Source organism: Lathamus discolor, chromosome 2 (assembly GCF_037157495.1).
Source record: "Lathamus discolor isolate bLatDis1 chromosome 2, bLatDis1.hap1, whole genome shotgun sequence".
Taxonomy (NCBI): domain Eukaryota; kingdom Metazoa; phylum Chordata; class Aves; order Psittaciformes; family Psittacidae; genus Lathamus; species Lathamus discolor.
Window position 1 is genome coordinate 33,477,295 of NC_088885.1, and position 15,059 is coordinate 33,492,353.

Consider the following 15,059-nt stretch of genomic DNA (forward strand, 5'->3'; position numbering starts at 1 on the left):
AGATGCCTTGGGGGAAAGAGCTCAGCAGGAGTTAACTTCTTGTTGAGGGGGAAGAAAGAAGAGGTGAGATTTGGGGTTTAATTGGTGCAAGAGGAAATCCCCTCTCTTTTATATATGTGGTTCAGAGAAAAACACAGGTAATAACAATAATAGTAAAAAGTCTTAGGACAAGAGTTTTGCTAAGCACAATTCTCTAAGCATTTTCAGGTCAGCTTGGAGGTGGGGGAAGGGAGTTATCATTATGAAAGCTTCCCCTGAGGTTTAGAAGGGAACTCAGTTGTTAGAGTTGTAGGAAGCTTTAGCTTGTGTGAAATCTGTGAGTTTATTGCTTGAATTAACTCTGAGCTGAGGAATAAAGTATACTTAATGCACTTTTAAAGCACTGTGTTTAACTTCCCCATTTGTTTCTATAAAAGGATGCTTTCCAAGCTGCTCTGTGCAGTCTGTCTCTCTGGATTTTACCTTCATTTGCTTGGTTGATCCAGAACTAAGAGGCTCAGATATCTGGTCCCAGAAGTTATTCCTTTCACTGTGAAACACTGTAATTTCTTTCTCGCATTCCATTTAAAAGGATTCCAGCTTGCAAGATTGCAGTTTCCAGGTCCTGGAAACCTAAATGCCAGTGCTCCTCTCTAATGTAGTAACTGCAGATAAAAGAAATCAGTTAAAACCCCAGAACAGTTGCTTTAGCTGATTTTGGAGGTGATGTAGAATAAAACAAAAAGCTGCTTAAAAGCAAGAACAAAAAAAACCCAAAACAACTACCCAAACTTATGCATATGGCTGCAAGACAGTTTATTTTGAACAAAACCCCTCTAAAGTTATTCCAAAAGTACTTGCTTGTAGAGGCAAAGCCTTTCCACAGCAGCAAGAGTGTTTAGGTCTGTTGCCCTCTGTGGAATTAGCAAATCTGCTCCCACCAGCCTCCTCAGCTGCCAAAGGCCACCCCAAATAACAGAGCAGCAGGAGACAGTGCCAGTCTTCACCCCCTTTATGTCAGACATAAATGCTTTTCCATGTCCTCCTGCATGGGTTTCTTCACTCTCTGATAAAATACTAGAAGAATTATGTTGCTCTCCAGCCAATTTGAACAGGAAACACTGCTGGCAAATAATGTTTTGTATTTGCAAATTTGCCTTTTTTTTTTTTTTTTTTTCTTTTTTCTGCATCTAGCTCCTTGTTAGGGTAGGCAGCTGCCTATTTTGCCTGCCATTAAAGCTGGCCCTGGCAAATGCTGTGTTGTATTCCCACTGAGACTATGAAGTTTACAGAATAACAAGGCTGCTGTAATGTGGCAAATGGAAAGTCCGGAGATAGGCCAAAAATGACTTTGACATTTAAAAATTCCAACAGTCCTCGCTTTACACTTTCACTTAGTGCTGGAGTTGAGAAACATTTTAAAAAATAAAGCTTTACAGTTTCCTGTTAAGTCTAACTATTTCATACTGTGTAATTAATTGTGCCCTTGCTCTTTGAATCCTCTCAAACTGAAATTAATAACATTGTTAGAAGCTGTGATTTTTACAATGATGTGTAGTGTAAAAACTGTGAAGAGATACTAATTCAAAGAAGGAAGCGAGAGGAACATGAGGAACATTCTGTCTGGGGGAGAAATAAGCCTGTTTCTTCCCATTTGTCAGCTGGAGTCTCTGAATTCCCCCACCTTGGTGCATCTCGTGAAGTGAGTAACTTGAAGCAGATGACTGTGGATGTACAGTATGGTAGCGCAGAAATCTGGCTCCACAGCAGAAATGTACTGTCAGCTATGCTATGCTCTGTCAGCTGCACACCACTCAGAAAAATACCCAGTTTACTTTTCTGTCCCATTTAATATTCAGGGTCAATTGAAGATGAAAAATTGGGGACTGGAGTTACTTGTTCTTAGTCCTTCTATTTGTTTCACAGAGTGGGGCAAATAGTTCCATGCTGTGGATTTTACTATATCGTAACCCAAAAAAGGAAACACTACTGTGTTTTTTCTTACTATTTTCCTGCCCCAAGCCACTTAACTGCTGGCAAAAGCACGAGGGCAAGCAGTGGTATAAAATGTAGCTGGCAAATATTCTTGCCACTGTTTCCCGTACAGGTCCTATTGATGGCCTCGGCGGCTGTCATCCTGGGAGTCTTTCTGTCTCTGGAGACATGCATGATCCTGCTGATGAAGGAAACAAAGAAAGCTCATTATTGCAATGCCAGGTCAAAACCAATGTGAACTCTGTTGGTCAGAAGAGTGATGACTCCCCAGAGCTGGCCGTAGTGACTTTATCACACCTTAGAAAGATCAAACAGTATAAACCTAATTTAAATGTCTAGCCTCTGACTCGCTTATACCCTAGCAAAGCAAAGAAGAAAATATTTTAAAAATAGGGGAGTCTGAAGCTTTTGGGGAACATTATTGGCATGTCAATAAAATACTCAACCAAATGCGGATCTTCCTTGAAGAAGGTAACTTCAGTGACTTTTGTCACTGATATTGGTGAAGTAGGCCATGTCTGCATTATGGCAGGATGAGATGTAGTTGGTTTTATTCCAGAATCAACTAAGCAAGGATGCAGAGTTCTACCAGCTTCCTCCAAGGAGTCATGGAGACCTGCATCCAATACTGGAACTGGACAGGAACATGGCCACTGACTTCAAGGAGATGGGCAGGGGGTCTTTCATCTTGGTGGTTCCTGTGCTGGTGCCATTGGATTACCGTGCTGAAAGGAGGTGAGATCTCCTGTCAGTACCTTGAGCTCTGCCCCTGGCAGAAGTGATTTTTCCTGGCATCTACCTGCATACTGAGTCGAACCCAGCTGCAAAAATGTAGTTAATAATCAAACAAATCCTTTCAAAGAGATTTGAGGGCAGGAAGAAGGATAACAGAAAATGGAAGAAAGGTTTGGCTGCAATCCCTAAAAGCATCTTACGAGGTATTTGCCTTGCCTGACAGTCAAGCATCCTGCTGCCCACATGAGTTTATTACCCTGAGTAAGGTGCTGAGGGTAAAGGGCTTAGTTTTCAGAAAAATTAAAGCAATTAAAATCAGCTGCTCAGCATCTAAGAACAAGAGTCCTAAAAGCCAGCAGTTGGAGGAGGGAACTGCTGAACCTGAACTATTAAGGAAGGCCAGTGTTTCTAACTTGCAAAGAAAATGTGTTATATTGGAGCATTTTTCTCTCCTTTCTTCATCTACAAATATATTGGATGCCCTCATACTGATTTGTACATGCCTGTGCAGAATGGTAACCTGGATTTAATCAAAGCTGTTCCCAAACTGTAGGTAAATGAAATTTAGAAAGAAATGTTGATCTGCCTCCTCCATTTGTTGTTCTTTAAATGAGGCAGTGAGCCTGCTCCTAATGAGTAACTCCAGAGACAAAAGAACTGGGAGGCAGGAAAACAGAAGGCACTTAGTTTAGGTGGGAACTTCCCAGGAATTCAGGATCAAAATCCTGCTTTTCAGTGAGGTGAAACTATTTTCTTAATTTTTACCCCAAGCCAGCACAACTCAGGCATTTAAAGTCTGTATTGCTTAGAGAATCAAATCACTTGCTACAGCTCTGGAGTAATTTATTTCTGAAACAAAATATATTTTAGTCTTTTGACGTGTATTTTTTTAAAAAGTGGAGATAGTCAGCACACATGGAATGCTAAGGGAATTCTTGTTCGCAACAATGGTAGGAATATAGCAAGACCCAAGATACTCATGCAGTAACATATAGGAACACAAAAGCTCTGTCCCACAGATATTTCGATCTTGTGGACAAAAAAAGTAGCTGACATAAATCACGATCCTTTAGCAGTGATTAGGTTCCCAGACACCTCCAATTATTCTGTGCACCAAGACCCAACTTATACACTACACCAGCTTTTAGTATTTCCTTTTCCCCTTTCTTTCAGAGTGATCCCTATTTATCTTGATTCCCACCCTTCTTTTCTAAAAGTGTGGGATTATTCTGGGGGCAGGATGCACTTGCTGCTTTGAGCCAGGCATTGAACAGTGCCCCATTGCTGTTCTCTTGGCAATAGTTCTCTATCATTATGGAAAAAATAGATTTATTAGATGTCTAATAATTATTTCTGGTGCTAATAATACTACTAGAACATTTTTTGTTGACTATTGTTATCTATTTACATGATCCTATTAAAATGTTAACATATCTAAGCTAATAACATTAAAATGCATACTGTGATACAGCACTCCCTTCCAGCTTCATTTCGTTTGGTTGCCCTTTACCTACTGGTGGGACACAGCCAAAGGGTATAGCAGGGGCAGAAACTATTTTACAGGTGGGAACATGATCTCACTGTGAGAAAAATTATTTGCCAGTTCACTGTAGCAGAAGACAGCTGGACCTCAACAGCTAGGACGTTCATGGCAGTCCCCTATTTCAAGCTTTTCCAGTAGCATTATGGATGCATTAGTTGCTGACCTGGAGGACACTTAATGGCTCAAATCTGCACACACAAGTTGTTTCAATCACAGGAATACTGTGTGAAGCATGTGCATAGACATTTCCGTAGGGGAGTCACTTCATACGCTGCCTTGCAGCTGCCCTCATTTTCATGAGTCCGTTGAGGGTAAGCAACTTCCCACCTAACTTTGCATGGAAAAGATATTCCAAGGCATTAACTCTCAATCTGTTTGTTTTGTTGGTGGCTTGTTGTCTTTTTTTAATATGAAAATGTGAAAATCCTTTCCAGGGAAGAAGTGCATCAGGCTGAAAGCTACTAATAAGGCTGCTAATAAGCTAATAAACTGCTTCCCACAGGGCATTTTGCAGACTTCCCTACAGCAGTCCCTCTCTCTTCTCCTTCCAGACTGTCTCAGACAGTGGGTTGGAAAACATTGTTCTGAAGTTAGTTTCCAAATGACAATATAATGCTATGAAACAGAAATCCTTCTGGCATTAATATATTACATCAGAATATTCTAGAGCTGCAGGGAAAAATGATGTTTCACCAAAGAAAAAAACAGTAGAATTGTTTCATAGGGACATAATCTAATATTGGCTTCAGAAAAATGTAATTGAGTCGTAATCAATCAGACATCTTAAAAGCCTTTAATGAGTTAAACATGTGATTTCTTCATGGTTATATTATGGTTGGAAAATGGATTTCTTCAAGACAAGACCACAAATGCTTAACCTGGGTTATTGTGTTGTGCTCTACCACAATCCTCAGACGAGACTGAGTTTTTGAAGCTGTTTTACTTTTTGCTGTTATTAAGGCGGGAGCATCAAAGCTGTGCTGTCTAAAAGTTACACGTGTGGTGATTAGCTTCTTGCACCCCTCACAAACTCGTATCAGACTGAGATGGGTTAGTGACCAGTTTTTTACTATGGCTCTTTTACTGTGATACTTCCACCAACTGTCTTACAGGGAAAGTGTTGGGGTTTGAAAGTGTAGTTTGGGGATTTAGACACTTTCTTCCTTCTGTGGCATTATACAAGTAATTCAGTGGTATCTCAAAGCATAAAAACAGTTATCTGTGGATTTCATAATGAGCTGGTTATCTTATTTCCCTTTGCAAATCAAATTTAAGAAATAACTGAGAAATGTCCTGTTTGAAGGATGGGTGTAGGTTTTTTTTTCAGAGATGGCAAACAGACAAAGCAGATAAAAGCTGATATTAGCTTTCCTACGTTTTGTTCCTGTGACTATAGACATTATAGACATTAACCTGTTTAATACGAATACTGTCTTCATAGCCCTCACAAAATGTCCATAGCAGGCTTTATGCTGGTAATAAGAGCTAAACCGTGCTGTATTTCATTTCATTCCTGCTGATAGCATTCATCAGCAAAATCTGGATTTAAAACCCCCCAAAATATGCAATTTAAGCCTCATCATAACTGGATTGCTGAAGAGGAAAGTGAGGGGATTACCTGGAGCCTGGAAGCACAAATATAAGAGTGTATTGTCAGCATGGGCTATAGGCCTTTTGGCAAATGGTAGTGTAAGCTTCAGCTGACAGGCCTTTTCGCAACTGACAGATGAAAATATGAAAGTTAAATTCTTCATGACAGATAGCTGTGCTGAATGAAGAGGCCAATGGGACAGCGCTGGGTTGGGGGTGACAGCAACATAGACAGGCCCTGTGTCTGCAGCATGACGTAGCTCTTTGTAACTCGCACACAATTGATTTTTCCTTAAGACTCTCCCACTTTGCCAAGCAAACTGTTATAGCAGATTGGGGTCTTTCTTCCCCCCTCTCTCTTTCTTTCAGATCAACATCTTTTTTTCAGCAAATGAATGCCAAGTCTTAAAAGACAGGGGTGGCAGATTAAATTTAATATGCAGGCATGAAAGATGTTTCCTGGATACTTCTCCACCGGACATTTCCACCCAATCTAACACACTGCTATTGTAGGAAGCTTATTCACTGGTTTAGAAACTGTGCTTAATCCTCGGTGATGGCAAGCTTTGTCAAAATGAAAGAAAACTCCTGTATTTTGAAATGATAGCTCCCTTCTCTCAGCACCCTACCGCTGCAGCCCCGCCTGCTCACAGGTTGCACTGCCAACCAGGATGCCCCTTGCTGCAGGATGGGCTCCTGATGTGAGATGGAGGTCTTGGGAGCACAGCGCAGCCCAGCCCCTGCCTCCAGATGTGGTTTCAGATAGCAGGGAAATCACAACTTCCACACCTGTGGTTCTGTGTGGACAGAAGCTGACAGGGACCATGGACTCCTCTGCTTCCTGAGACACCCCGGTGCTGCTGCCTGGCTCTCTCATGGCCCCAGCATGGGTGCTCACAGCCCCTAGGACTCTCCTCAGCATGCAGCCACCCCGTTTCCATGCAGTTCCTGCACCCACTGCTACCTCATCTGCCATCTCCATTTCCCAAGCCAGCCTCCTACAAGCCATGCTCTGTCTGAAGCACTGCCAGTATGACTGCCAGCAAGTTTCCTGGCAGGAAAACTTCTGGCTTGGAGTCCTGCAGGGCATCATACCAGGTGATGGCAAAGGTCTTCTCTGGCCTTCAGGTCTATGAAAAAGAAGAAAACACCCAGGCAGGTTTTGTTGGTTTGTTTGCTTCCCTTTTGCTGAGGGAAGGGCCCTGTTATGGGGAGCTGTTATGGCCTCCCCTGTGCTTTCACCCTCATTACTGTGCTATAAAAAGGGGAGGTGGGAGCCAAGAATAACAATGCACAGTACAGCCCCTGGCCAATCCCAGAGTCATTATCTCTGCAGAGTTCCCTCTGAAGTCAATGGACTGTAGAATTCAACCCTTAATATTTGTCTTCTTTTATACAATTTGCAATTATCAATAAAAAAAATAGAAAATCGTAAGGTAATATGTTAATTCTTACCAGATGTACTGTACGTATCCTTATGTGCTAGAAGCCTGGCAGGACTGCAATGTCACAACAGACATTTACTGAAGTACCTGGGGAAATGTAACAAAAAGTGTTAGTAGAAAATGGTCTTTCAGCTAAATTACCTAATATATTTGCTAATGGTATCTGATTTAAAAGCCATAAAAATACTAACTTAAAAGCACATTAGAAGATGTGGTATATTTATAAGTGTTTGTCACCTTGGCAACAAAAGCTAAATTCCAAATCTAACACTAGCTTTGATGGGCCAAGACCTTTGAAAATTGATAAATACCTGCTCTTTATAGCAATGATCTGCTTTCAGTGAAGAAATACTGCACTGTAAAAGGAAGTTCTTCATTGCATAACAGGATTTCTGTTAGCTTTCAGCAATGGCTTTGCCTTGTCTGCCCATTGCAGTATATTTTTTTTAAGTCTTGACAATGAAAATAGTATGTTTTCAAATATGGTGAAGCACTGATATTTATTGTACCCTTTTTTGTTATTTCAAGTCTTAATTTCCTGTATACAGAATAGGTTTGTTAGTATTGCACTGAGCTCTAAACTGGTCTTGGTCTGTTTGCAGATCTACAGCTCAGACCTGATGGCTGTGATGAGGGCTCTTTTTTTCCTGCCTATGAGTAGTTGTTCCACAAGCACTAAACTAGGCGTGCCCTGATAAATATAGTACTAGTTTCAGCTTTGCTTTCCTATATAACATATATTCCTATAAAACTGTGCTTTAAGACTAAAAGGAAAACTATTTACTCACTTGTAATGCCAATTCTCCCATTGTATTACCTCTGCATACAGCTGAGTATAGATCCTTACTATGCTAATTCTAGTAGCTCTGCTGGTTTGGCCACTGATCAAGGATGGAGAACACAGGGACGGATCTACACAAAGAAACAACAGTAAACTAAAACTCTGTTCTGTGTGATGGGAACAAGCTTCTCCAAGGATCTGGGAGTCAAACTAACCATGAGAAAGATTGTCCCCAAAACTGAGCAGAAGGTGATGGGACAGGGGGAAAATACATGTTTTCAGAGGTATGCAGACAACACACTAATAATACCCTCTCTCTCTCAGGGATTGTTTCCACAAATTTCCCTTCCTGAGAAAACAAGTACTAGCAACTCACCTTTGCCAGATAATGGTAAAGCTCCTGGAAAATACTGGTGCTGTCCTAGCATAAGCCTGTCACTTGGCCCTTTCCAAGACAGAGAAGCATTACCCATCATAATTGACCTTCACCTTGTATCCTCACATCTGATGGAATTCAATTAAACAACTTGGCCACAAAAGGGAAAGCAAAATCTCTTGTATGTGGGTAATCTCTGAGCAGAGGTGGAACCCCATGGGTTCAAGAGCCAAAAACGCCTTTAAGGATTAGACAAGACTTTAGGGAGATTTAAGGAGTACTAAAGTAAACACTGCCAAGCATCTCATACCCCTCTCTTTTTCTTCCTGTTTTGTAGGCTTCCAATTTCCTTCTACTGTTGATTCATGAGGCTGACAACTGGCCAGAATGGCAAAGCAGGCATGAAAATCAACAGGGCAGAACCAGAAAGTGCATGTGAAGGGCAAGGAAGCAGTGGAAAGTAGAAGGACTGGAAAGAGGAAAAATTTTCCTTCAGCAAAGTCAGGCTGGGACATGTTCAGAAACGTGTTTTGTATGTTGGACTTGTGAGATGGAAACAGGTTTTATTTAAGGCACAATAAAGCAGAGCTGAATTGTCTATGATCACAGGAGACACTGAACCAAGTTGTTCAGAAAATCTGTATTTTTCATTCAAATCAAGTATCTAGGGGGAGGGGAAATGTGTCAAAATCAATAAAAACATTGGAGAAGTTGCATTGGAAGGAAGAACTTTTCATTTCAAAGTTGATTAGGACATCTCAGTATCACTGCATAATTCTGCTGTTCTGAGTGTAAACTTTTTTTTTTTTTTTTACATTTTATAGGAAATGTAAAAATACCTATTCTATTCTGACTTAGATTTCCCAGTGGAAGTGGTAGCATCTAACTAATTTTCATCATGGGCATACTTTACTTTTGTCAAAATTGATGAGTGTTGATCAGATTAGACCTTCAACCTCGCACAGTGTTTCAGTGGACTGAAGACCAAGCCCACAGCTCTATCCATCTCTATCCTCCAATCATGCCCCAACACCTCCTGAGCGAACATCTCCAGTGAACCACAGAACTGACCCTTATATTAGTGAAATTGCTTTCCAGCAAAATACATGCAGTTTATGTGGGGCTGATAAAGCGTCTATTAAGACACTGGTTAATAGATGTGGTTGGAGCTATTTTTCAAGTATTGATAACAGGGTGGAAAAAGGGTTTCAATTAACTGAGGTAGTAAGAATCATATGGATAGACATGTGCTCTTACACTCAAGTGCACAATTTTCACTGATTGATAAACCTAACACACCACTTGAGACTATATCCTAGTTACATCGCTTCACCATTAAGCTCTTCATTTACCCCCAAATGAATAGATTAACATTAATCTACTGAAAAATTGTCCAATTCAGTGAAGCTTTAATATAAATTTGTAACAGTCATAAAATTACATTTTATCATTTGAAAATCATTATTTAAAATGTACAATTTGAGATTTCTATGCAATGAGTGTTTCAGATGCGCTTGTTAAATAAGTTTCTGCAAAACTGCAAAAGACCACCTGCAGTGTGTATATAAGATAGTGTATATACATATATCATATGCAAGTGCCCATGTGAATATTAAAAAAGTGATTAAATTTTATTATGAAAATTACCAGCCGCATTGATTTAGCCAATTTGTATTCAGAGTTTTTGTTTGTTCTTACATATGCCTCCGATTGGATTTTCTTTTGTTTAAAATAAATAAGGAATCCGTCAATTGAATCAGCATTTTAAATGCTGAAGAAAGATGCTTCTATTATAGGGGCACTTCTGAAAGTCATTAAAAATGCAGGGAAGGCGGAATTACCTTAAGAAGAGGTGTAACACCAGTAACAGGGGCAAATTCTGAGGAACCGGAGTTGTTCTGTGAACACCAGATAGCTGAAACCCACCTTGTAATATCTCAAAGAATTTGGACTTCAGTATGTAAGGTTTGGCTGCATGCAGAACTAAAATCCAATTGCTACTTGCTCTGTGCTTTTAAGAGGAGATAGTTTTTCATTATAGCCAAAAGGCAGCTGTCAAGAGTCTTTGCGGAATATTGGGAGATCCTTACGGTCATTAACAGTATGACAAAATGCAGTGTTTCAAAATAGTCTTGTATATCCTAGTTAGGAATTCTGTTTATCTGTCAGCATAGATGAGATCTGGTGATGTCTCTCTTTTATCATTCAGCATTAAAAAGCACATCAATTTTTTCAATTCTCTTTTTATCTTTGGGTTTAAACTCATAGAAATTAAGAACCAGGCATTTGGATGGATTCAGTTACACCGTGCCGATAAACCATGTGTGTGATAAGTGGCTGGGAAATCAAATTCTAAATTTAGTCATATTTATGGGAATTGAAGTGCCATTGCTTCAGTTGCATGTAACTGCTTAAACTAATTTTTCCTGTGTAAACACTGAACATACAATTTCAAACCTTATCGTTTTGTTCTGATTATACTTCAGACTGCAGCCACCTCAGACCACTTTTGAGGGAGGACACAATGGCAATGACTTTTCCTATGGCCTATAAATCATTTGCTATTAATGTGCAAGAACTTCTGTGAAGATAGTGCCATAGCCAGGCAGAATGATGCAACGGAGAGGATTTAAAGGTCCCAGCATTGCAGAGACTTTGGTTTTTACCTAATTAATGTTGTCTTAACTTTAAATACATTATCAGTTTCCTGAAAGAAGGAAAATTGTTCCACTGACTATAGTTATGTATCTTAACAGGCAGCATAAAACCGTTGCCTTAAAACATGGGTATCTGTTCCAAATGGTTTTAATAAAATCTGTGCTACTACATGGAAAAAAATGACTTTGTAGGTTTGCAAAAGCATGAAAACAAGATTATAAAACAATCTTTCAGACCTCAAAGATCTGATCTGCAGAAGTGCTTAGCATTGGCATCTCTAGGAGTTCAGGATCTTTCAAAATCAGGCCCAGAGCCTGAATAAGAATGTCACCACAAGACATTTTCTTGCTATTTGCAGATTTTCTTTACAATACCTCCAGCTTTTGATTGTGCTAAAGCCTTAAAAGCAAATCAGAGAAAAGACTCCCCTATTGTGTATTACAAAAGATACAGTGAGAAACAGTAAAACTGAGGGAGCTGTTTCCTAATGCACTCCTTCACATGACAATGAGTTTGGATCTTTTACTTTTTCTGAGTCAACCTCAGTAACGATGTACTCAAATCTCACTTTTTAACTAATATACTACTGTAGATGATCCTATCTACTTTTAGTTTACATTGTACATTAGAATAATAATTAGCACCATATAAGCCTGCTTAATTGTATAGTTTTCCTGTTGTAGTTTAATAAATACTGTACACATAAATATATGAATTTATGTATATGTATACATGTAAGTAAAAGGGATTTTACATATATACTCTGTAAGACAACTGGTTTCGTAGATTGGTTTGACTTATGCTCACTGTTTATTCTGATGCTGTTTTTATAAGCATTCCAGCTATCACTGGTGTTCCCGTATTTGCTAAGGGGCTAAGAAATAAAGTTACAAAAGATTCATGTGCTTTGGAAAGCAAGTCAGGAACAGAGAGCGTCTGTTTTCTAGGGTTTTCTTTAACATGCTGTCGTGGTTTAAACCCAACCACAAACCTCGTCCACTCACTCCCCCCCCTTCTTGCCCTCCCCCTGCTTCTGGAGGGACGGAGAGGAGAATCAAAAAGAATGCAACTCCCACAGGTTGAGATAAGAACAGTTTAGTAACTAAGGTATAACACAAATCACTACTGCTACCACCAATAATAATAATGATAAAGGAAATAACAAGAGGAAAGAATACAACACCTTAACACCAGCCGACCAATAACTCGCCCCACTCCCCCCAGCCGAGCACCGACCGATACCTCCTCCAACCCTGCAGTCCCACCAGCCCTTCCGGGTAACTCCCCGTTCCATCCTGAGCATGACGTGCTGTGGTATGGAATACCTCTTTGGCTAGTTTGGGTCAGGTGTCCTGTCTCTGCTACCTCCCAGCCTCCCCTCCTCCCTGGCAGAGCGTGAGGCTCAGAAAGTCCTTGGCCACACCAAACATTCGAGCAGCAACTGAAAACATCGGCGTTATCACCACTGCTCCAAGGCCAAAAGATCAAAACACAGCACTGTACTAGCTCCTAAGAAGGAGAAAAATGACTGCTGCTGCTCAAAACCAGGACACATGCCATTCAGAATAAATTACTGTCTAACAGAAACAAAAAGGACTATTAGTTTTGCATGGTTGTGCATACAACAGCAGAGTCTGCCCTGAGCTGCTACACTAGTGTGGAAGGGTTGGATGAGTTGGGTTAAGATTAGGACTTAACCCAATAGCTCCTTGTGGTTCTGATTTGACATACTACATCAACTTCACTTGGTAATCTAAGATAAAGAGCAGAGTGATTAAGTCTCAAAAGCATGCTCATTTAGAAAGAAATTAATTGATGCCTCTGTTAGTGGCATAGTGTTTCCTCATTCATTTCTGTGGAAAACCACTATATGGTTCATCAAAACCTCTACGCATGCTGAAGGAGGCATGACAGCTCAACAGGAACTCTGAGGAAGAAGGTATCTTCTTGCCGAGAAATGGACTTAGTCAGAGATCAATGTGATCAGACCAAAGCCCTTTAATACAAAGCATCTATCCTTTTTATACTGTTGCCTGCATCTGCTTACAATAGCTCGCAGTATTATAATCGGCTACATATACAATAGCTTGCTGTATTATAATTGGATACATATTCTCGTAGCACACAGCAATTAGTATACAATTGATCAAATGTATGAAATGCATGGGAACCTAACCTTTAAAACTTGCCAACAGTTCACTATTTTGTATCTTAGCACAGTCCAGTTTCTTCTTATCTTGCTTGCACCGTTACTCTTGCTTCCTTACCCATGTCCTCCTTCTTCCTGGGTTCATGTCAAACTCCACGTAGGCACTTGCTGACTTGGGAACACGGCCATTCTTTGCTAAAAATCCATCCAAACCTCTGCTTTTCAGGACACATGAGGAAGAGTTTTGGGGCTCTGTGGCATTCTGTGTATAAAAAGAAATGCTTTGGGTCACACCACAGGTGCCACAACTGCTTTTCAAGCCAGGCTGGCCTTGCAGCCCCTCCGTGTGGCAGCTGGTAGCGCAGGAGCCTGGGTTGCTAGCATGGTTGTTGTCCTGGGTTCACCTCACTGAAGAACTGGGAGGGAGCAAAAGTGGCAAGCAGTGGTGAAAACAGGCAAGTTGAGGTGAGGAAGGAAGGAGGAGAAGTATTTATCTGAAGCTGATCCTGAGAAAAGGTGAGGAAACGTGTTTCTCTGTTCTTTTTTCCCCTCAATACCCAAATCAGTAATTAAAAGTTACTGTTAATTTGCAATAAATAAAATTAAGTGAAATTCTCTGAGCTGAGAGTGTGTTACCTGTGACATTGCAGAACAGCTGAACGACAGCCAAGGCTGGGGTAAAAAGCAAGCCCCAGGGGGATGGAAGGGCAGCGAGTACCCTCTGCTTACCAGCACGGAAAAGCCAAGACGCAGCAGCAAGCTCTGAGTGACACCTAACTGCCACTGCCATCTCCCACCAGACACACTGGTGAAGCTCCATGTGGGGCAGCTGATCTGATAACCAAGCTAGACAAATACACTTGGGCTAAATATGCCTTTGAGAAACTTTGCTAAAGGAAAAAATGTGGCCACTGAGGGTGACTGCTGGTACCTGAACTGGTAAAGGATTATTTCCATCCCCTGACTTTCAGCACATAATTATGAACTAAGTCTTCCTAGGCTCCCAATATAGTCAGAGATGAGACAGGTCCCTTCAAATTACATTTCAGGGCTGATACTTAACCCAGGTGCTCTGAATCTCTACCTTGAAAAGCCCATTTATCTCTGTTTTCATAGAAACATAAAATCATAGAATGGTTTGGGTTGGAAGAGACATTAAGGATCACGTAGTTCCAACCCCCTGCCATAGGCAGAGACACCTGCCACTAGACCAGGTTGCTCAAAGCCCCATCCAACCTGGCCTTGAACACTGCGAGGAGTGGGGCACCTCAGTTTTCTGAACTGAGAGTCCAGAGGGGCTGTCTGGCTGAGTAAGCTCTCTAAGGTGAGGGTGGCCTTAAGCTCAATGGCCTGACTCTTGCCCTTGAAATGGTCTAGGTATCAATAAGTCCTTCAGATTGCCAGGACTGCTAATCAGTGGCTATGCTTACCTATCAAACTAAGAAATAATGCTTGGTAATTCTCCCCAGGCTACAATATTTGGTTTTATTTGTTTTGAACTTCATTGTAATGCTATCTTAGCCATTTATCTAGATATGTAAAGGTAGAAGGATTTTTTACATGGAAAAAAAGGCCTACTCTGTTCACCTGATTCCTAATGATTCATACTAACCTATCCAGTGAATATCTCATGTTGAGGTTACCACAGTGTTGTATTCTCAGCGTAGATTTGGCAGAAATAAGCAAAGGCAGTTGTGCAGTAACATAAAAAAGACACTTAAGCACCAATGGCAGTTATTCTGACATACAGTAGGAGTGCAAGTCAGCTACTTAAACATAGGCAATTGCTACCATTTTAGAAACCCAGG

General features: G+C 40.7%; 1 long non-coding RNA gene across 1 annotated transcript; it reads right to left on the minus strand.

Moving 5' to 3' along the window:
• Nucleotides 1-6,797: 6,797 nt before the first annotated feature.
• Nucleotides 6,798-12,347, minus strand: LOC136009167 (uncharacterized). Its single transcript, XR_010610373.1, has 3 exons — nucleotides 12,286-12,347; nucleotides 7,298-7,374; nucleotides 6,798-6,972 (listed from the first exon to the last, which is right to left on the minus strand). It is a non-coding gene; the product is annotated as an uncharacterized LOC136009167 (long non-coding RNA).
• Nucleotides 12,348-15,059: the final 2,712 nt, after the last annotated feature.